Genomic DNA, 23,161 nt, shown 5'->3' with positions numbered 1-23,161 from the left:
TAATAACTGGCCATCCTACTGTCCTGCGACAGTGATGAGCACACCTAGACAGTAATAACCAGCACAATTGGCTCTATTCAGGACAGTTCTTACCAATACCAGCAAGGAAGCCTACCCCGGGCTCACATTTACTGTGTTGTCCCTCACCTACCATCTTCTCTGTTTGCTGTGTTCTCCTTTCATAGTACTTATACTTGCTGGTTCCCCTTCTTATTTTCTGCCTTCTAGCAGAGTGCAGGCTTCATGAAATCAGGAATTTCATGTATTCAGCTATGCCACCTCAATGCTCCCAAACACTGGACCAGTATGTGGCGCAGAGTGGATGTTCAATGTTTCTTACATGAATAGTGAGCCATTTCCTAAGAGACCTCAGGAAAATACCCTAATGGAAGCTGGAAACAAATCCTCTGTGTTGAAAATTCAAATATTTAAAACTTAATGTTGCATACTCTTATTTTGTATTTCTGGAACGATCACTTGAGTCACTGCAGAGCTAGAGGGTGTCACGACAGACTTTGTATTTTCCTGGTGACACTAGGAATGAACCTAGGCCTCGTTGCCTGCTAGAATAGAGCTCTACCCGTCAACTATATCTCTAGATTTCTTGTTACTCTTTGTCTTTACATAGAGTCTCAATGTGTTCCTCCAACTGGCCGTGAACTCACTATAACCAAGGAGAGCCTTGAGTTTTCAACCCTGCCAGGATTATTGGCCTAGTTTCTCTTAACCATCTTACAATGTTGTTGTACAAAAGTATTGCAGTGTTGGATATACATCAGTTTGCTAGCTAAAGCAATACAGTAAAATGTACTTTTGCAGAAAGTTACAGAAACTGAGTTATGTAGCTGGAGAAGAAAATGCCTACACAAGCAAGTAACTCTAAAAGTCAAAGTAAGCCCCCATTTTAGCAAGGGTCGAAACTTCATCCCCTGTGACCTTGAGGATGTCCTATTCCTGCCAGCTGGTTTAGAGGAAGTCTGAGATAGGAGGCTGCTGGACTACCGATAAGAAATTTAAAACAACACAAGCTTTATTTCAAAGTACATGAAACAGCAGAGGGTTTGCTCTTAACAGCTGTGTGAATCAGCCTGAGTAAGAGAGGATGACCCAGAGGAGGAGGCAGGCAAAAGTTAACCCTAGATACTTAGGACAGGCCACTGATGATCCTGATGTCTAAGCCTCCAAAGGCTGAAGATTTATTGCCAGTTTCTTTAGTTTTGAAACAAAAAAAGATTTTTGATATATTCATCTTTCCACAAAATGGGTCTAATTTCATTTTGAGAAACTGAAAAAGCATGTGTCCTTAACTTCCCAAACAAATTGCATCTACCCAGCAATATTCATGTTTAAATTTGTGTGCAATAGGCCAATTTTAGTTTTATTATTAAATAATGATTATAAAATTCACAATATTGCAATATATGTATTCAGTTAAATCAAATGAGGAAAGTTAAATATGTTATTATCTTTATGATGAAAACCTCCAAATCCTCACTTCTAACAGATTTGAAATAAGCCACCTGCTGCTGATGTACCCTGACCTATAGAGAGCATTAAGCATCATACTTGCATTAACAAGGTACAGAGCCAAACCCGTAACAAAAGATCGAAATAACATACTGGACACAGACAAACATTCTAAGAACACACAACAGTGTAGCCCCATTCAGTTTGAAGTTAGCAGGATAATTCAAGTCTCAGAGCTGTAAAGTCAAGCTTTGACTAGCCCAGCATATCCTTTCTTTGACTAGCCCAGCATATCCTTTTCTTCTCATGCATGGTACTTTACTGAGGATCTACTGACACAGGCAAGTAATGGGGAGCATAGAGAACCACAAAATGATAATGTTCATTTATCTCTTCAATAATAGCTCTGAAACAAAATTACACTAAGATCTATATAGGAGTACATTACAAATATGTAATAGCCCAATCAATGGTTTTAAAAGCAAATACTTTGGGCTGGGAGATGGCTTGATGGAAAATGCTTGAGATAGATAGGTAGTTAGGTAGATAGATAGATAGATAGATAGATAGATAGATAGATAGATAGATAGATAGATAGATAGATATAAATTTGTCCTTATATATGCTGAGGACCTGAGTTCAAATCGCCAGAATACATGAAAAGCTGATCTAGGTAGGTCAAATCCTTAACCCTGCTGCTCCCCCAGGGAGAAGAAGTTTGAAGGCCAGCTTGCCTGGTATCTGCAACAGGAAGAACAAAAGAGACCTTGCCTCAACCAAAGCAGACAGTGAGGACTGGTCCTTACGGTTGTCCTCAAAGCATACATAGACCATAGCATGTACATGCCCCATACATGCATGTACAAATACAGGCTGCTTCTTTTTCTTTTGAGTATTTAAAACCACAAAGGCTAGATGTAGACCACTTTTAAACATTTTCTTCTTGATTACAGACACTGGCGGTGGCATTTAGTATGGTACCATAGCAGGCATTTAGAAGAGGCCTTAGAGATCCATGACAGGTTCCTCAGGTCACCTGCTTAGCACCTCACTGGTATTGGTACTGAAGCCCCTGTGAGGGGCTTCCCTCCTCTGTATAAGTGTCCCAAAAGGCAGTCCTTTCCTAGAAAGTGCAGACGTGTACACTGTTCTTCTCTGGGGACAGTGCATTAGCAAATTGCTTGGAATTCTTTTCCATGAGAGGCTTGTCACTTCTGTATTTTGAAAAACTTGTTTATTTGACAGTTTCATACAAACAATAATAAATTTAGTCACATCATCTTCTTTCATACTTTCCTTCCCTCCCTCCCCTGACCTCCTCCCCATTGAGCCCTGGTATGTCCCTGGTATGTCTGCTTTTTGTGTCTAACACTCCAAGTTTAATGGCAGTACCTTGCCCAAGCATGGGTGGGCAGTGACCTATTAGAACACAGGAAGCAAAGCAGAAATGTCAAATCACGACTACAGATATGGGGACGTTGGTACTTCTTTTATACTGGTAGCTGTAATCCAGCACTAGTTTATTCATCTGAATCTCTGCTTTTTATGCAGTGATGTGCTTGTGGTTGCCCTTTGTCCTTTCATGTGTTCTGATCAGTGTGGGATGAGTATTGTTGTTGTTGCTGTTGTTGCTGTTGCTGTTGTTGTTGGGGTTGATGGGTGTTGGGCACTTTTTTGTTTTGTTTTGTTTTCCTTTTGACTACTTCCTCCACTTCTGGTTGCATAGGCTATAACTGGCCCTTCCTCAGCCAGGCCTAAAATCAGTCATTTCTCAAAGAAACCTCCGTTCCATTCATTGAGAAATAATCTTAGAAACAAGACCTGGGCTCTGGAAGTACTATTTCCTGCTTGGACTGGTTCTCATTGCGGGCCATTAGAGCCAACAGAGCCAAGAAACTGCCAGAGTTACTTTTCTTTTCTTTTCTTTTCTTTTCTTTTTTTGTTTTTGTTTTTTGTTTGTTTGTTTGTTTTTGTTTTTTGAGACAGGCTTTCTCTGTATAGCCCTGGCTGTCCTGGAACTCACTTTGTAGACCAGGCTGTCCTCGAACTCAGAAATCCTCCTGCCTCTGCCTCCCAAGTGCTGGGATTAAAGGCATGCACCACCACGCCCGGCTTACTTTTCTTATTGCTGTGAGAAAAGCCCCTATAAGAGTATTGAGAGATTAATTTTGGATCAATTTCAAGAAATGAATCCTATAGCTTTCTTAGCAGCCACAGATTGCAGCTTGTTCACTACAACCAACCAGGAATAGAGACCACCTTTAAGACCTATCCCCAAAACCAATTTCTGTCAGCCATTCCACACAGACCTAAAGATTCCAAAGCCTTCTGAAACAGTGACCCTTGAGTGTCACCAAGTGTTCAAGTATATGCATCTATTGAGGGCACTTAGCATACAAACCAGAACAGAAATGCATGTATATACATCTACAAGTATGTTTGTACATAACCATCTATATCTATATTAAGCTAAACATAGCTGGTCATGCTAGTTCAGCCCTATAGTCCCACTGATTGGGAGCCTGAGGCAGGAATTCAAGGCCAGCCTAGGATATATGAATCAATATCTATAAACACATAAAAATGTATACAAATTTCTCCAAATCTAGCATTATCAGAAAGCTCATTATAGCCTTCTCTGTTTATGTACAATTCATACTTCAGTAGTAATAAGCTGACTTTCTTTCATCTGTGTGTGTGTTTATGTATATGTGTGTGTGTGTGTGTGTTTAATTGTTCCTTTCAATATATAGAGAGAGACCAAAGAAAGAGTTCACTCAGTAAAGTGCTTATTTTGAAAGCATAAGTTTGATCCTCAGAACCCATATAAAATTGTTGAACATTATGGTGCACACTTGTAATCTTGGCCTTGGGGAGGCAGACACAGCCCACTGGCCAGCCACCCCAGCCAATGATGAACTCCAGGGCAAGCAGGACCCTGAAAGGAGGTGGGCAGCATTTGTGAGGAGTACACAACACCTGAAGTTACCTTCTAGTACACACATGAGCCCATGTGAGTACCCACACACACTCAGAGGCACATACAATCATTCACACACATTTCTAAATGCATGTATAGCAATATCAGAATTATTAGCATCTACTCTCATGGGAAACATTTATTACCCAGAGTACAGAGTTTATGCCTGCAGAATCATTAGTTTTATAGACACACACATTTCCAAAGATGCTTGGTATAGCACCTCTTCTCCCTAACCTTCAGTGAGATTGTTTCCTGTATTTATAACACAGTGGATTCCTGGTGGCCGTTGACTTTCATTCCTGAGATCAACCAGATGGACATGGCTTGGTTTTGTTTTTATTTGTGAAGGTTGCCTTGCTGCCTGTGCAGTGAAGTTCCGTGCATCCTCACAAATTCATAATGCCATGTATTTACCCTCATTCTCATATGGAACAGTTTCATGACCCTAAAACATAAGGGAAGAAGCTATCACAGTTGCTTTCACATGTTCATCTGTAGATCTGAACAACCGATGACTTTATTGAGTAGACATTTTCTATAATACCCAACCAGCTAATGTTTACTAAGTTTTTACTGTGTGCCAGATTCTAAGTGCTTTCACAACAACCCCTTAAGATAATGACTGTTATTATTCCCATCTTACAAAGGTGAAAACTAAAGTCAGAGAGTAAAAATATTTTGCCCAACTTATACAACAAATATAATAGTAGAATCAATATTTTTAAAAGTAAATATACAGAGGTACATTTATCTTACCATATATACATATAGTCTTATATAAACACATGTGTATATCATGTAGTTATATGGTCAGTAATTACTATATCTGTATTTATATTCAGATGCATTAAGGTAAACCTTAAAACTATATCATTTCACACATCTTTGTCTTGGATTTGACACGAATCACGAGTGTGATTGGACTCTGCCCTCCTGTTTTTGTCTTCAAAGGAGGAAATGAGAAAAGGAATCAGTTCTAGACCAAGCCTAATATGTCTCCTTATATAAGGCTTACCTCAGCTACTTCCATGTTTACAGAAGAAGGGTGAAATCAAAGACTGCCATTATATTGCGTCCTGTCTTACTGGCCCAACAACTAAGGCTGCTAGCTTTTTACTAGTTTGCTCTCAGAACCCGGATACACTGTTCTGTGGCAGTGTATTAGTGCGCTTGAAGTTAGTCTGGCATGCCTTCACCGTTTCATCAATGATAGTTTGTTTTCAGTGAAGATTTGAAGCTGAAAACTACTTGTAGTAAATATATAAACAGCTAAATGGAAGAGAAATTACACATGTGCCCTGGATAATCATTGCCTATGCAATAAAAATAGAGCTGAGGACAGAAGGTTTGCAGCGTGGCCCTGCCTCCTGGTATTAGTAGAACAACATCCTTGAAGTGAAAACTCACCAGTTAAGTTGTAGTTTCTTTTTCTGTAAAGGTAGATTGAAACGTATAGTTAGATTACCCCCGCTACATGGCTCATAGCACAGCAGGTTATCTTAATCACCAGGCCAAACCTGTGCAGCAAATCAAAAGGTTCTCCGGGTTCTTTCTGCTTTAAAACTCTGATACTCACTGACAAGGAGCAAGTTGCAGTTTCCTTTCCTATCACTTTTCTTCCACAAGCACATTCATCACCCACCACCTTATTGAGAGCCTCACTGCTGAGCAGACACAGGCTGCTGTGAACTGTTTTGCGTATGGTAATGAACTTTCATTGTCACCTTTCCACCCAGGATGAGACACTTCCTGCTTTGAAAAGCATATGTGCAGATGATCAGAAATCAGAAGAATTGGGGGAGGAAAACAAAACAAAACAAAATTCTCAAACAACCACCAAAACCCTGCTGGCATATAAGAGCAAAGCCTTAAATAAGGCATGTGCGAAATCAGCCTGTTCTGAAATCTGTAAGGACCTTCACCTCTTTTAGATGGGTAAGATTTGTAATTTGTCTTGTTCGTTAAATCAGCAAAATGCTGAGGGTTTCACATGTTATTTTTAAAAATAGATGTCCTTTTCGGGCTTTCCTGCTGGGGAAGCGCTCTTTCCGTTGCTACCCGAAAGCCAAATGTTCTGCTTTCAATGGGACCTGTTTGCTTATATTGATAGAAATGCTACATGGAGGGATGAATGAGGGTGTGTGTGTGTGTGTGTGTGTGTGTGTGTGTGTGTGTGTAGTGTGCAATTTTTTCTGCTTCTATAAGAAAATCACCTGCTTTGAAATAGGTGATTGATAGAGGGCAAATATCCAAAATATACATATAACTCAAGAAGTTAGACCAAATAGTCAAATAACCCAGTTAAAAATGGCGTACAGAGCTAAACAAAGAATTCTCAACTGAGGTATCTCAAATAGCTGAGAATCAACTAAAGAAATGTTCAACATCCTTAGTTATCGGGGAAATGCAAGTCAAAAAGACCCTGAGATTCCACCTTATACCAATAAGAATGGCTAAGATCAAAAACTCAAGCAACAGCAGATGCTGGTGAGGATGTGAAGAAAGAGGAACACTCCCCCATTGCTGGTGGGATTGAAAATTGGTACAACCCTTCTGGAAATCAATCTGGCGTTCCTCAGAAAATGGGAAATAGTTCTATCTGAAGACCCAGCTATACTACTGCTAGGCATATACTCCAAAAGATTCTTCAACATATAACAAGGACACGTGCTCCACTATGTTCATATTTATTTATAATAGCCTTATTTATAATAGCCAGAAGCTGGAAACAATCCAGATGTCCCTCAATGGAAAAATAGACACAGAAAATGTGGTACATGTACACAATGGAATACTACTTAGCTATTAAAAATGACAACTTCATGAACTTTGTAGGCAAATGGATGGAACTAGAAAATATTATCCTGAATGAGATAACTCAGACCCCAAAGGATATACATGATATGAATTCACTGATAAGTGGATATTAGCACAAAAGCTCAGAATACCCATGATACAACTCTCAGACCATATGAGAAGGAAGGCCAAAGTGTGGATGCTTCAATCCCACTTAGAAGGGAGAACAAATACTCAGGGAGGCATAGGGAGGAAGGGGTCTAGATGGGTGAGGGGAGAGGGAGGGAGAAAAGGGGGCAGGATCATGTATGGGGGGAAGCAGGAGAGAAGCCAGAAGGCCAGGAGGATGAATAAAAATAAGTAGCAGTGGGGGTTGGGAGAACTTGGGGAACCACTAGAAAGTCCCAGATGCCAGGTATTCAAGAGGCTACCAGGACACAATGGGAATGACATTATCTGAAATACCCAACAAAGACCACCTCCAGTAATTAGACATGACCCCTAGTAGAGGGATGGGACCATGCACCCATCTCAAAACTTTTAACCCAGAATTGTACCTGCTAAAGGAAATGAAGGGAACGAATTGGAGCAGAGGCCATCCAGAGACCACTCCTCCATGCGATCCATTCCATCCATAGACAACAAACCTGGACACTGTTGCTGATACCAAGATGTGCTTGCAGACAGGAACCTGGTATGGCTGTCCTCTGAGAGGCTCTGCCAGTACCTGACTAAGACAGATGCAGATACTCACAGCCAACCATTGGACTATACCTTGGGACCCAATGGAAGAGTTAGGGGAAGGGCTGAAGGAGCTGAACAGGATTGCAACCTCAAAGGAAGAACAACAGTATCAATTAACCAGACCCCTCAGAACTCCCAGGGACTAAACCACCAACTAGAGTATACACCAGCCAGTCCATGGTTCCTGCGACATATGTAGCAGAGAACTGCCTTATCTGGCTGGCATCAGTGGGAGGGGAGGCACTCTGTCCCAGGGAGGCTTGAAAAGTGGGATGCTAGAGGGTGAACCCAGAGTGAGTGGGTAGGTGGGGTGCACCCTCTTAGAGGCAAAGGGGAGGGGCATGGGGTGAGGGGTTCATGGAGGGGAAACCAGGAAGGGGGATAACATTTGAAATGTAAACAAATAAAATGATTAATAAAAAATTTAAAAAAAAGAAATACATGATTGGCTAGTTAACAAGATAATTCTTTAATAGAATCATGGAATTTGCTCTTTTGTTTATACATTGTTTCTGATTAACCTTAAAGTGGACTACAGATGGCTGTGGAATTCGTAGTGGAAACACTTAGCATCACTTACCACCTAGTGATCAGGGCTTTCAAAGAACATGTTTCTGCTCTTCACATTTTTTGCCTGGCATAATTTAGCCTGAAATCAGAGGAAAGAAATAGTTGGAATCTGGCTCTCCCATCAAATCCTATGGATTAAAATGCAGTGTGATCCTCTGTGTCTTAGTTTCTTTTCCTGACCAATAAATAAATAAATAAATAAATAAATAAATAAATAAATAAATAAATAAATAAATGAATAAATGAATAAATAATCCAGCAGGAGAAAGGATTTATTGTCACAATGAAAGTACAGCTCATCATAACAAGGAAGTCTCATCATCTAGAGCTTCAGTGACATTACATCCACAGTCAGCAGAGTGGGAAGGAAGGATGCATATGCTACTCAGTCCCTTTTCTCTATTTATACAGTCAAGGATACCAGCCAGGGGAATGGTGCCACCCACAACAGGCAGTTTTCCCACCTCCATTAATGTAGTCAATATGGTCCCCACAAGCAAACCAAGAGGCCAGTCTCAAGAGGCCAGATAAGTCTAGGCTTGGTCAATTGGCCACCAATATTAACCATCACACTCTATTTAAGGAAAGCTTACAGAGAAACATCACCAACAATATAATGCAATGTGCACGTATACCCAGTGCTCCAAGCTGTGGGAAAACATACTCAGGACTGCAGTACAAAACTGAAGTCAGCAAAGGAGCAAATATGGAGATAAAGTGTAGAGCAGAGATTGAAGGAAAGGCTACCCAAGGACTGTCCCACCTGGGGATCCATCCCATATACAGTCACCAAACCCAGACACTATTATGGATGCCAAGAAGTGCTTGCTGAAAGGAGCCTGATATGGCTGTCTCCTGAGAGGTCCTGCCAGAGCCTTACAAATGCAGAGGCAGATGTTAGCAGCCAACCACTGGACTGAGCGCATAGTCCCTAATAGAGGAGTTAGAGAAGGGACTGAAGGAGTCGAAGGGGTTTGCAACCCCATAGGAAGAACAATATCAACCAACCAGAACTCCCAGGGACTAAGCCATCAACCAAGGAGTACACATGGCTCCAGCTGCATATGTAGCAGAGGATGGCCTTGTCATGCATCAGTGGAAGGAGAGGTCCTTGGTCCTATGAAGGCTCAATCGATGCCCCAGTGTAGGGGAATCCAGGGCAAGGGGGCGGGAGTTGGGTGGGTGGGTGGAGGAGCACCCTCATAGAAGCAGAGGGAGGAAGGATGTGATAGGGTGTTTCCAGGAGGGAGGGAAAATGGGAAAGAGGCTAACATTTGAAATGTAAATAAAGAAAATATCCAATAAAAAAGAAAAAAAAAAAAAAAGACTGGAGTAAGGGTAGACATCGAGGTAGGAAGATTGCAAGTTAGAGACCAACTTGGGCATATAGTCGGAGGCCAGCTTAAGCCACATATTGAACTGTGTTTAAACACAACAAGCTGTGTGTGTGCAGTTGTGTGGTACACTACAGAGAATGAGACTGGTAGATTACGAAGACATTCTGGGTTACAACCACAGATTAGAGGTCATCCTGGGCTACATAGTGACATAATAAGACCCTTCTCATAAATAAATAAATAAATAAATAAATAAATAAATAAAATATTAAAAAAGGAAAGAAAAGACTATCTGATTATCCTATGCTTAAGGTAGGACCTAAGGCCCGTTGGTGGTGGCACCTGCCTTTAAACCCAACACTAAGAGGCAGAGATAGGAAGATCTCGGGGTTTGAGGACAGCCTGAAAAGTTAAATTCTGTATTATTGTGGTTGTAAGTATGTTACTGTGAAATGCTTTTTCTACTTCTAGAATTTTTAAGTGTGTGTGTGTGGGGGGGGTGCCAAACTCGAGCTGTGTCAGCTGCATTTTCTTTAACTTTCCTCTTCTAGGAGCCTAGCCTTTTCTACTTTCCCAGACCGATGGCATTTCCCTCCAGTCACCTGATAATCCACCATATTGATAAGTCTGTCCTTTGGCCAACCCATGCTATTTCACTCTAGGCTAGTCCCCAGCTCCTAAACCATCCCCTACAACCAGGAGCTCAGGCTCCATCAGAGGACAGAGAGATGACCCAGTGACCTGACACTTATCAGGAAGAACAAGTCACAAAGCACGTGAACATATATTCTATTATATACATGAACTGATCGTGCTATTTTTCTCTTATTAGTTTATTAAACTTTTAGTTTTAAACCAGATGCCTAGAAACAGTTTTATTGTTATTTTGAGACAGGTTTGCTCTACATTTCCAAGGTTGTCCTGGAACTTGCTATATAGATCAGGCTGGTCTCGAACTGACAGAGATCTGCCTGCCTCTGCTTTCCCTGTGCTGAGATTAAAAGTGTTAGCTGGCCTTAAAAACATTTGAATGCGTTTGTTTCTCTTATATTTCTATGGTTTGGTCTTGTGTTTTTCTTTGATTATTTTAAGGAATGAAATCAGAGTATGACAGTGCCTGCCTGTAAGACTTAAGGGCAACAAATCTGAACTCAGAATAATATCAGACAAAATAATTACCAAATGATGTACTATTATGCAGTTTCCAAATTCATTTATTGAAAGATTATTCCATTCACTTGTTTCTTCTGTTTCTTAAAGCTTGTACAAGTTTGAATTACAAGAAAGCCACCAAGGAAGAGACTTGTTTTCCTTGCTAAATACATAAAAAAATAAAATGAATATCAAATGTTCTCAGTGTAATTTCTGTTAGTCTTAAAAAAAAAAATAGTACATCAAAGCTAAGCAGCATGTCCAGACTGTCTCCTGACACTTTGCCACTCACAGTTGTCCAGAGGATTGTGAGAAAACAAGAAAGACAGACTCAAATCACAAAATGAAGAATCAGAGTCATTTTTAATCATACACGCCAACCATGAAGCAAGGAAGGCTTTCAGAGAATCTGCTTTGTCTCCTTTTTTTCAGTTAAACTATAAATGTCTAGAAATAACATGTTTTGTAAAAGCCATACAAAAAGCTTTTTTAAAAATCATTTATACTAATAAAAGAAAAAATGAATATGAAAAATCCCAAAATAGTGAATACTCTATAATCCATCAAATCCTAAAGTTAAATTATTCAAATGAGAGTTACTCTTAACATAGAACCTTCATAAATATGGTTTGAGGAATCTGTTTTCCCAGCTAACCCTCAGCAGAGAGAGCCACTGAGGCTGCTCTCTAACTTAGGAACAATTGTTCAAGTTGTTTCTTCGCTGGTATTTTCCTCTTTAGGATCATGTAAGCCGTCTGCTAAGATTGGCTTGAATGGTCTCACAGGAGCAATTGTTCAACTCTTACTCTTTTTTCTAGATGATTTTCTAATACAATGATTAAAACTTAAAATATACAATCCAGGTGTAGCAGTGAATGACTGTCATCTAGGAGGTAGAATGTAAATTCAGGAACATGAGGGGTTAGGTTACACTAACCTTGGCTACACTAGCAAGTGGGAGAGCAACCTCAGCTACAAGAGACCCATTTTTTAAAAACCAACAAGCAAATAAAAAAGGAAAGAATGATTAAATATTAAAGTATCTAAACTTACAATGAATAAGTTACATATAAATGTAACAAACATTGGAAAAAAACCTTCATAATTATTTTACTGCTCTGTGAGGTTAGATGGAGTTCACTGGTGTCTGTTACATGGGGAAGCACTCAGAGAAGTGTGCTGGAGTGGAAAACAAAGATTAAAATATTGTTTGGTTGATTCTGCAGAGTTAAGAAAGAGATCAGGAAATGCACAGTAAAGTTAAAAAGTGCCATGACTAGCTTTTACATCATGAATGTCACCAAAGATTGAACTAGCCTTCACGTATCAGCAGCGACTCTGCAATTCAGCAAAGATACTGCCCACACTGTTGACAAACGAGGAAAGTCCTGACAGCTCACTTGTTAATGAAGAAGAAAATAGCAGGCAGTGTTCATCTTTGTCAAACACTTTTTGTCGATTTTGGCTCCCTATTAAGGATGCAGAAGTTCAACAAAAGTGTTAGAAGCACAAAACAATGCATGCTATGTTGCTTTGTTTGCTGCTTGTTATAAAAATAAAATACATTCTAGATGTATATGCACACATGTACATCTCACATGCATCTTGTGCATACTCTCTGTGTACCATCAGGAGGCCAGTTTATCTGCAGAGTACTGATACCCTAGCCCCTCCCCTCACACAGCCTCAGTTTATCCACTGGTTGTCAACACGTCCCCTTCTTCATGGTCCCCTTCAAGTAGTTTTCTTAAAGATGAAGAAGGCAATCCCTTGCTAGTTATCTCAACTGTCTTAGAGCCCTGATTCAGGAGCCCTGACATGTTGGCTACAAAATTTGAAGAGTTTAGTTTTCCTTAAAGTTACAGACTCTGCCTGCCTAACCACCTTCCTGCCACAGAGGTCTTAAAACCCCAACTGGATTAGTGTTGGAGACAGTAGATAGAGGCTAGCAGGCCTAATGGAGAAGGACTCCATCTTTGTGTTTGATGTTCTTTCGGGCCTTGCAAAACTGGATCTGTTAGCAAGTATGTTTTCTACCAGATGAAAATGTCTCTTGGAAAAAAAAAAAACAAAACCCTGAGATCATTACATTCAACCAAGAGGAGCAGACATGAGCAGCAGATAGTTTCCTGCTCTCTCTTGGACCTGCAGCCTGCTGTTACCACTATCTCCCCAGCCTGAAGAGCCACGGTACTCTCATACTCAAAGATGAATCTTTGCCTCATGACAACATGAACCGACTCTCTCCTATCTGCAGTGAGTTCTGATGAGTATAAAGCCCTGTGCACTCAGGGGCATGCCTCAGTGTGCCTGCAAACTTCCTAGAACTGTACAGAACTGTGTGATTGGTTTTAAGTGCATTTTTACCCTGGAGCAGGGTTTGTGGCTACCATCCGATTCATGAAAGGACTATAAATCCATAAACTCTCACCAACGTTCACATGAATCAAAATAACCAAACAAACAGCTCCGTGTGCTAGAATTCGCTCAGCATCTTTTGCCTTCGTCCAGCAGTAACTACAGGCACCCGAGGATGATCTGAGTTTTCCTTCACCTGATTTCTTAACCTAGATTTGAGGCCTTCCTCAAAGTTTGAAATCCCAGAGAAACATTAGGTTTTTGTTTGATCTTCTTTGCTTTCTTCACATCCTAGCCTATTTATGTATGTGTGATATTTTTAGCACATCTCTCAAGAGATTCTAAAATAGGAGGTGTTTTTTTTTTTCTATTCTCTGGATTTATGAAATTTTAAGTAAGATGAACATCTAACAAGAAATCGGTCTTTATTCCACAAAAACTTTAAAAAGTAGCTTCTGTGTATCCTTAGAAATAACTTGAAATGATATTAGATATTAAAGTCCTATTAGAAGTCAGATGCAGTGACACACCTCAGCTCCCCTAGCACACTGAAAAAGGAGACAGGAGGATGGCAGCCTGGGGCAGGCCCGTGTGTGCTGTGCAGTGACACAGTCTCAGTGATCTCCTGCCCATTTTCCAGATATTTTAATATTACTTGAAAACAGACTTCTATGCTTAGAGGCCAAGTTATGAAATTGGAAGAATCATTATTGAAGAAAAATTAAAACCAGACTCAGTATGAGTGAGAAAATGGTAAAATATAAGAACCTATCTTGTTCTCTTGTGATGCTAGCTATCAAGCAGAAAAAAATAATTGAACTTGAAAAAGCAAAATAACGTGCTCCCAGCAGTACGCATTCAATGCCTTTACTTCAGGAAAAGCTAAAGCAATTTCAGAGGGCGATTTTTGTCTGAAAAGTAATTTATTGCTTGGGTAAGCATGACACACGGGGCTTTGTGAGCCCTGCTCACCTGACTGGAGCAATATTATGTCAGCCTTTGTAGCTTGGGTTCACTGTACCTACTGCTCTAAAAAGAATTCTAATCTCCCTTGGAATATAATGCACAGAATAGTGTATAATATAGTGCTTTCATTGAAAGTAAATTTGTTTTGGAATTTAAGTTTTTTAGAATTAAAACTCTACCACCTGAGGCCCAAGAGACAACATTATAAATAACCTAAAGTGAGCCCAAAATACTTACGGCTTTTCACACGAGGACAACTAGACTAATAAGCTCCTGATGACCACATGGAGGCTAAAGCTTGTAAACCAACTGGCCCATTTTATGAAGAATTTTTACCACTTTCAATGTGTATGATTAGTTGAAACTTAGTGTCACCTCTTTAAAAAAAAAATCACGTAAGTCATTAAAAGTTTCCATCTGACAAGCATTAATTGCCACAAAGAAAGAAATTCTGTCTTCGAGTCTACAGCTGAAGGTTGTTCCTATGGGTGGTCAAGCTTGGTCTGACTTTTAAACTACTACTTTGCAGTATATTTGTCTTCATAAATCTCTCTTACTCTATTAGCTACTTTAATAGATAGATACACATAACAATGAAACCATATTGAAACATAGATGAAAGAGGCACAGAGAGAGAATAAGGTCCGTAGGTGTGTGGGCACAGCAAGGGGAAGGAATTGGTCCCTTACCATTCCTTACAGTACTCAAATCTTCCTTGTAGGCACTTATGATAGATTTGATAACTAGCATGGTATTGATTCGGCTCTTGAAAGGGAAAGTTAAATCCCAAGAAACACAGTTTGGAATAGTACTATGTAAGTCTCTGATTTTATTAGATTCTTACTCACTTGTAATTGTCTTCTACAAAATACCTTATGGTGACACCAGTATTGTCCTAAACAATGACGTGTAAAATTGAGCTTAAGGCTGTAGCTGTCAGCAGGGCTCACATGCTCACAAAGACTGAAGCGGTAAGCTTGGGGTCTGCGTGGGTCTACACCAGGTCTTCTGCATACACGTTATGACTGTTAATTTAATGTTTCTACGGGACTCCTAACAGTGAGAACAGATGAATTTCTGACCCTTTCGCCTGCCTTTGGTACTCTTTTCCTCCTATAGGGTTACCTTGTCCCCAGGCTCACTAGGAAGGCTTTTTGCCTTGTCTTACTCTATCTTTTTTTTTTTTTTTTTTTTTTTTTTTTTTACTCTATCTTGTTTGGTCCTGTTTGACTGTCATCTCTTAGAGACCAGCTCTTTTCTGAAGAGGAAATGGATCTGAGGGTGTGGATCTGGAGGGGGGGGGTTAAGGGAGGGGGGACGGCTAGGAAGGGTGGAGGAAGGAAAATCGGTGGCTGGGGTGTAGAAATGAGTGTGAAAAAAACAAAACCAGAGCCCCTGAGTTTGTTACCAGTTATTCTTCTGTGGCATGCAGATGGAGTTTGAGAGCAAACAGCCCACAGATCTCTGTGGCAGCTCATTGCCAAAGGCTTTATGGGTACCAAGGCGTCTGAGACACACCATTCATGACTCGATAACCCAGGAAAGGGTTAGAATGCTGTCGCCTTCGTACTGCGGCAGGGAAAAGTATTAACAAATGACACGCAATACCTCTCCTGGGCATATACCCAGAAGATCTTCCAACTGGTAATAAGGACACATGCTCCACTATGTTCACAGCAGCTTTATTTATAATAGCCAGAAGCTGGAAAGAACCCAGATGTCCCTCAATAGAGGAATGGATACAGAAACTGTGGTACATTTACACAATGGAGTACTACTCAGCTATTAAAANCAANGAANTTATGAAATTCTTGGGCAAATGGATGTATCTGGAGGATATCATCCTNAGTGAGGTAACCCAATCACAAAAGAAGTCACTAGATATGCACTCACTGATAAGCGGATATTAGCCCAGAAACTTAGAATACCCAAGATACATTTTGCAAAACACAAGAAAACCAAGAAGGATGACCATCGTGTGGATACTTCATTCTTCCTTAGAATAAGGAACAAAATACCCATGAAAGGACAGAGACAAAATTTAGAGCTAAGATGAAAGGATGGACTATCCAGAGACTACCCCATCCGGGAATCCATCCCATCATCAGCCACCAAACCCAGATACTAATGCACATGCCAGCAAGATTCTGCTGAAGGGACCCTGATATAGGGGCCTCTTGTGAGGCTATGCCAGTGCCTGGCAAACACAGAAGTGGATGCTCACAGTCAGCTATTGGATGGAACACAGGGTCCCCAATGGAGGAACTAGAGAAAGAACCCAAGGAGTTGTAGGGGGCTGCAACCCTGTAGGTGGAACAACAATATGAACTAACCAGTACCCCCTCAGCTTGAGTCTCTAGCTGCATATGTACCAGAAGATGGCCTAATTGGCCATCATTGGGAAGAGAGGCCCCTTGGTCTTGTAAACTTTATATGACCCAGCACAGGGGAAGGCCAGGACCAAGTAGTGGGAGTGGGTGGATAGAGGAGCAGGGGCGGGGGTGGGGTATAGGGAACTTTCGGGATAGCATTTGAAATGTAAATAAAGAAAATAATAATAAATAAATTTTAAAAAAAAGAAGGGGAGGGGAGGGAGAGGACAAGGAAAGGAAAGAAGAAAGGAAAGGAAAAGAAAGAAAAGAAAAAGAAAAGAAAAAAAAGAAAAGAATCAAGCATATCTTTTCTCACTAACGTTTGAATTTGAGTTTCTTTCAATCACCTTCAAAGTGAATGAAGGCAAATACAAAGTAATGACAACCAGTAGGCACTAAGAAGCAAAGTATCCATATCAAGGTCAGATTGGAATAGGTTGAAAACGTTTAAAATGGAAATTATTTAATTTAAAAAAACAAGCAAACACTTGCTTTCAATTTTTTTTGAGGGGGTATGGGGGAATCTGTTTTGTACATAGCTGATTGGCCTTTGACCATAAAATCGTTAAAAAAATCTCCAAGGGTGTCATTTTTCTCGCTATATTCCATACATAGAAGCAACGTAGAGGACAGGACAGGGGATTTAGATTTATTTTTTAATGTGTACATGAGTGTACATTCTCACATGTATGTTTGTATGGGCTGTTGTATGCTCATGAGTGCATGTGAGTGGCAAGGCAAGTGGCTAACCTGAGTATTTCACAGGGTCTGTCGCCCTTGCTTTCTGAAGTGGCTCATGGAGATGTGGGGTTCAACTCTTTTACACAAGGATTACAACTCTATACCATCAAGCCTGACTTTGATGTGACTTTTTATGTGAGTACTAGTAATTAAACTCAGGTTCTCACACTTGGGTAATAAAGCACTTTTCCAAGGAAGCTACCCCCCTACCCCAGTAAATTTATAATTTTACTTAGATATCATAATAATTTAAACTAATGTAGGCAATGACTATTCATGAAAGCCAGTTTTGAATTGTTTATAAAGTAAAAGATGATAAACATATAGGATGCAGTTTATAGGACAAGTACATTGTGAATGAACTGTAGAAACATTCAACTTCAGGTAGAGACGCTACTGATGTCATACCTGCCACACCACAGTGATTGCAGGAGCACCATTGCTTTGGGGGCTTTGCCCTCTGTTCAAATGAACTTCCAAACTGAAAGGCCTGTCTTTGTATGCAGAAGTCCTACACAAAACGCGATGTGATGAATATCTGTGCAGTTGGTTAATTTACTGTTGAACAACAAGGAACTGATCTCAGGTGAAAATGTATCTTCGAATCACTTCTCAAGGTTTGTATAAAACACATACCCAATCCTCACTCCCAAGTCTACACACAAGACTAGACTTTAAAAGTTCTACAAATTGGGAAACATTTCCATAGTACAATGTATGTAGATATAGATATAGATGATATAGATAGATATAGATATAGATATAGATATAGATATAGATATAGATATAGATATAGAATGTAGACATAGATAAGAGTCCTGGAAGCAGTGTTGGCAATGACAGGAACAAGGCAAGGATGGCAGTTAGCTTCACAGCTACTCAACTAGACTTGGAGTCTTTAGATAATTCAATCCAAACAGAGACAATAAGTATAAGACTTGGAAAAGAGCAAAACTCTAGTTTTGCTAACAAATACTATGTTGGTAATTTAGAATACAAAATGATGCTGAGGTTAGTAAAACTTTTAAAATGGAAGTAGAGATTAGAGTCACTTAAAAATGGATAGTTTGCACACATAGAAACAATAACCACTTAAATTATGTAATTTAAGGAAAAAAGTTAATGAGAACAGAAATGAAGTCTTTAGAAATCTTAAGGGGAAAATGTACTACATTTACTTAAGGAAATGCTTTGAAACATTCTTATATTCTGAAAGAATTGAAAGACATTCCTAGTTTATGGAAAGAAAAACTCAAAACTCAATAGGCAAATTTCTTCAAAGTTAATATGTTTAAAATAATCTGAAATTATTATTATTTGATAGAGACAGATTAATCATAAAGTTAATATAGAAAAACACAAATATTCTAAATAAAGACAATCTAATGAGTTGAGGCTAGCTTTATATGATATAATTATACCATAAAATTTCTATAATTAAAAAATGTGCAATGTGGATGCGTGAATAGAGAGACCAGTGGAACAGAATGTCAAATCCAGAAATAGGTCCAAGTACATATAGAATGTAGGAAATGAAAAAACCATGCCAACTTAAATAAGTTGAAGAAATGATGGATTTTTTAGAAAAATATATTTAAAATGTAGAATTTTAGAAAAATGACAAATTTAGCCTCATACTTCATCCATACAAAAGAGAGATCCCTCGATACATCTGCTATCTGTGAAAAATGAAATCACACAGAAACTCAAGGAAAACTCGAGTAAAATGTATTTAAAACATGAATGTAAGTGAAGCTTTTCTAATAAGACTTCCGATTTCTAATAGTTCACAGAAAACATTTTTCTTTGTGGTGCTTATTGCTAAAGCCTTGGTCTGTTCTCACCAGAACAAGAAAAGCCAGTAAAAGGTATCTAGGGTAATCCGAGAACTACAGGACTAGCTAGTTAAGAGTGTCCGAAAGGACTGGGCACAGCTGTCCACATGAGAGCGGCCTACTCCTGCCCTGAGGGCGTGGTTCATTTCATTCAACTGGGATTCTGCCCTCGAATTCAGACCTCATCCTCCTCCAGATCTAGGGCATCTAGCATGTTATTCTGGGACTAAGAAACCCTGTGTAGCACTTTCTATAATCTTCTTGCAATCACATTGTGTCTTTGCCTTATTTCCCCATACCATTAATTATTGACTAAGACCTGCTGTGCAATAACCCAGAACCTGATTATCATCAAATTAGTTTCTTCAGGTACTCGTATTTCTTTTTAGATACTATGCATATCAGGGTGTTATATGAGTGTTTTGCTTGTCATCTCTACACTTACTGTACAATGACTCTGGTCAAATCAAGCCCAAGGGTTGTTTTTGGGCTTTTGTTTTTGTTTTTGTTGTTGTTTTTAAACTTTTCTCTCTGGTCTACTGGTCATGCTTCCTCAGTCAGACTCAGGTAATTCTCTACCCCCAGTGGCCCTTGCCCATGAAATACTGTCTTTTCTCTTCCTTAAGTAGTCCTTGTTGCTAGAATTAGATAGCTGGGCCCACTGTATTCTAACCCTTGCATTGTCTAAATTACCAAATTGCTTTTGATTACACTGTGGTAGACAATATAATGTAGTTATATTATATTATATTATACTTATAGTATAAGCATGTTATTCAATTTTCTGATACTGTAAAAAATACCTTTAATCATCAACCTTATGAAAAGAAAAGGTTTGTTTTCACTCACAGGTTTGGAGCTTTCAGTCTGTGGGAAAAACCTTTCCTACAAATGTTTGGATATCAAAAAGAAGCAAGAAAAGAAACTAGGGCCCCTTATTCCCTTTAGTGGCGTACCACAGTGTCCTAAAACCTCCCAGTAGGCTCTATTTCTTAAGTTTGCACCGTGTTCTAATAGTGCTAAGCTAGGAAATACACATTTACTCTGTGGACCTTTGGGAGACATTCTAAATCCAAATTATAAGAGAAAGGGATAAAAGCATCGTTGAGTAAAATACACGCAAAAACAATATTAGTTAGGTAAAATTTTCACAAAAGTGTTGTATAGTTCACAGATCACACAGATGATTTTGTAGAAGAATTATAGAGGAAAATAAATTCCTCACAGTTGTTTCAGCCTGCACCACTGAGCCACTGCTGACCTGCGTGGGCATTTATATTAAGTGTGTACTTTTGTTGCTTTTCTCACTGCTGTGACGAAACTCCTGACAAAATCAGTTTAAAGAAGTTTTTTTTTTTTTTTTTTGGCTCATGGTTGGAGGGCATCCAGTCTATCTCGGTGGAGAAGGCGTGGCATAGGAGTGCGAGCTGGCTGGTCACGGGACTAGTCAGGAATCAGAGAGAGGGGAGTATTAGCACTCAGCTTAATCTCTTCCTTGGTTTGATCTGGAACCTTGGTCCTCCAAATGGTCCCTCCTACTTTCAGGGTGGGTCTGTTTCACTTAATTGTCTCTAGGAATGCCCTCACAGGAACTCCTAGAGGTGTCCCCTATGTGATTCTAATCCAGTCACCTTGACAATGAAGATAACATCACATTGAGCATACGCTATTTACTATCACAGTACATTCTCTCTTGACTGATGTATGTATCATCTTTTCATCCTAAACTGAAAATGATTTCTGGAGTCACTATACTGTGCTAGGCATCAGTGCTAGGGAACATGGAGAGAAAAGCAATCCTATTTTCCCCAATATTACAATAGAGCCCTTGTGTCACAATATGTTGTGAGATCCAGGAGGTAATGTGAGTAATAAACAAGGGAGCCCAAATGAGGGAGTAAAAAGTCAGCTTAAGGCAAGGCTTATAACATACAAGTACAAACTAGCTAGAAAAGTCAGGGGCTGGGGAAGGCAGGTCAGTTGGGCAGTCAGCACATGAGATGTGAAGTACAGCTTCATGAAGTACAGGACGCTCTGATGACTCACCGATATATAACAATACACAGATTAGTATTTTGATGTTTGTTATAGCTGGGGCTAGGAGGCAGGAAGTCAGCTCAAATACAAGCGAGCTCATGACGCAAGGCAACATTATCATTTAATTTCTCTGTGTCCTGTTTACCCACTCTTAAAGATGAAAGCGCTGACCTGCTTCACACAGATGCCATCGAAAGGATACTTAGAGTGCTCTGGAAGCTCCACGCCCTCAGCAGGCCTGAAGCGCGCAGCCCAACTTTCTCATGAACCAGGCTGATGAAAGACAACGTGGTTTGTTAAAACCTTCAGGCTTGAAGCAGTGTAAAGAGGAGACAGTTCTCTCCTGAGCTTGTGGAGGAATGTCTACTGGTGTGTCTTCAGTGATCTCAGCCGAAAAGGGATGGAAAAGATATCATGTCCCCGTTGGAAGAAGAGATGCTTCACAGATGACACAAAAATATTGAAAGCGAACAACACTGGAAGGAATAAATACAAGGATATATCATTTCACTCTTTCAACTTTAAATGCCTATGGTAATGGTGGTGGTGGTTTCTGGAAAGATCCATTAGAAAAGCAGAGTTGGACTGGAGAGATGGCTCAGCGGTTAATAGTACTGCTCTTCCAAAGGTTCTGAGTTCAATTCCCAGCAACTACATGGTGGCTCATAACCATCTGTAATAGGATCTGAGGTCCTCTTCTGGTATACCTAAAACAGCTACACTGTACTACTATAAATATAATAAATAAATCTTAAAAAAGAAAGAGAGAGAGAGAAGCAGAGTTATGTCCACTTCCTAAGTGGGCTTGTTCTATTAATTTTTTACATGCCATACTAACTAGTCACATTTAAAGATATTATAGTTTTACTATTATGTGTAAATATATGCATGTGCATGTAGGTCTGTGCCTATTAGTTCTTTTCTAGAAGAAGAAGTTCAGTCCAGAAGAAGGCATCAGATCCCTTAGAGACTGAGTCATAGACTGTATAAGGCACCTGATAGGAGTAATAAAAACCAAACTCAGGTTTTCTACAAGATCAGTACACTCTTAACTGCTGACCCAGATCTCTAGCCTTCCTAGTCACATTCTTAATAATCCAGTCACAGACACATCTGCAGGGCAGCCATGAGAAAGGGAGATGATGTTTATACAACATTTACCATGTGCCTATCACAAGGCTAGGCATTTGCTTTTTATCATCTCATGGAATCTTCAAATTTATGACTCATGATATATCCATGTATATACTTATGTGCTAATTGATTCCTTAATTGAAAGACAGCAGATTTTAAGTGTATATTTTCCTTATGTTTCCTTATGTATAGACTGGACAGTAGTCTTATTGGTATGACTTCACAAAGACTGAAGATTTCATTTAAGCATGCTGTATTGACATGGAACTTACTTATCACCTGCTTCTGATAGAAAATAGCCTTGGTTCTCCACAGATGAACTGACTTCTCATAAGTCCTAACAAAAAAATTTAGTCTGATGGTGAGTAGATGTTATCGAGAGTCAGGAATTATCAAAATGAGAAATTGGAAGAGATTAAACAGGGAAAAGGCAGGGCCCAGAGTTCAGCATCTTTTATCAGTTCAAGTGGCAGTCAACCAAAGTTGTAATTAGGTTAGAAAAGACATAGTAAATGGCAATAAAAGAAAAGGTAATCTTAGAAGAGGAAAAGAGTCACCTTGCATTTGAATCGTGACACTGGTTAGAGGAAGAAAAGGGAACATAGGTGGCCAGGAACCACACAACCACGCAAGTTATAGAATCTAGGATTTAAATGAAATCCCAGATTC

General features: G+C 39.6%; 1 long non-coding RNA gene across 1 annotated transcript; it reads left to right on the top strand.

Moving 5' to 3' along the window:
• Window positions 1-6,147: 6,147 nt before the first annotated feature.
• LOC115064415 lies at window positions 6,148-21,983 on the top strand. Its single transcript, XR_003844259.1, has 3 exons — window positions 6,148-6,385; window positions 17,993-18,103; window positions 21,516-21,983. It is a non-coding gene; the product is annotated as an uncharacterized LOC115064415 (long non-coding RNA).
• Window positions 21,984-23,161: the final 1,178 nt, after the last annotated feature.

The sequence above is a fragment of the Mus pahari genome, chromosome 7, assembly GCF_900095145.1.
Source record: "Mus pahari chromosome 7, PAHARI_EIJ_v1.1, whole genome shotgun sequence".
Taxonomy (NCBI): domain Eukaryota; kingdom Metazoa; phylum Chordata; class Mammalia; order Rodentia; family Muridae; genus Mus; species Mus pahari.
This window is presented reverse-complemented; position numbering and strand designations above follow the sequence as displayed.